Source organism: Etheostoma spectabile, chromosome 12 (assembly GCF_008692095.1).
Source record: "Etheostoma spectabile isolate EspeVRDwgs_2016 chromosome 12, UIUC_Espe_1.0, whole genome shotgun sequence".
Taxonomy (NCBI): domain Eukaryota; kingdom Metazoa; phylum Chordata; class Actinopteri; order Perciformes; family Percidae; genus Etheostoma; species Etheostoma spectabile.
This window is the reverse complement of record NC_045744.1, coordinates 4,210,212-4,210,686: the sequence shown is the minus strand read 5'-3', so window position 1 is coordinate 4,210,686 and position 475 is coordinate 4,210,212. Positions and strand designations below refer to the sequence as shown.

General features: G+C 30.9%; 1 protein-coding gene across 1 annotated transcript in view; it reads left to right on the top strand.

The window, feature by feature from the left end:
* LOC116699096 (phospholipid scramblase 2) overlaps positions 1–475 on the top strand; it is a 6,950-nt gene that overhangs the window by 635 nt on the left and 5,840 nt on the right. The window lies entirely within an intron of this gene.

The window sequence follows — 475 nt, the reverse complement described above, 5'->3', positions numbered from 1 at the left end:
GAGTTGTTCTTCTTCTTGTTTTCTTGGTAAAATCAAGAGTTCAATTAAATATTAATTGTAAGCCTTCATTTTAAACAAAGACGACCATTTTACATTTAGTTTTTATTTAATTTTTATACTTTAAGTGGACTTTGCACCAAGACTTTTGTGTCAAAACTACAATTGCATGGATCATTAATGGACCTTTAATCAATGATTTTCTTTGAATAGAATAGAATAGAAATTAATAGAATAGAATGCCTTTCTTGTCATTGTGCACGTAGTACACAGTACACAGTACCTGTGCGATGAGATTAAAGCAATTCCTTTACAGTGTTGACACAAAATATGAGACAAGAATATAAAATACCAATAATGTAAAAAGTCAAAAATTTCAAAAATGTAAAATGTAGGTAGTGCAGAGAAAAAAAGGTATGGTTTGGTTATTTCCAAAACTGCTAACCGACGCAGTGTCTTGTTCCCCTATCTCGGGGAA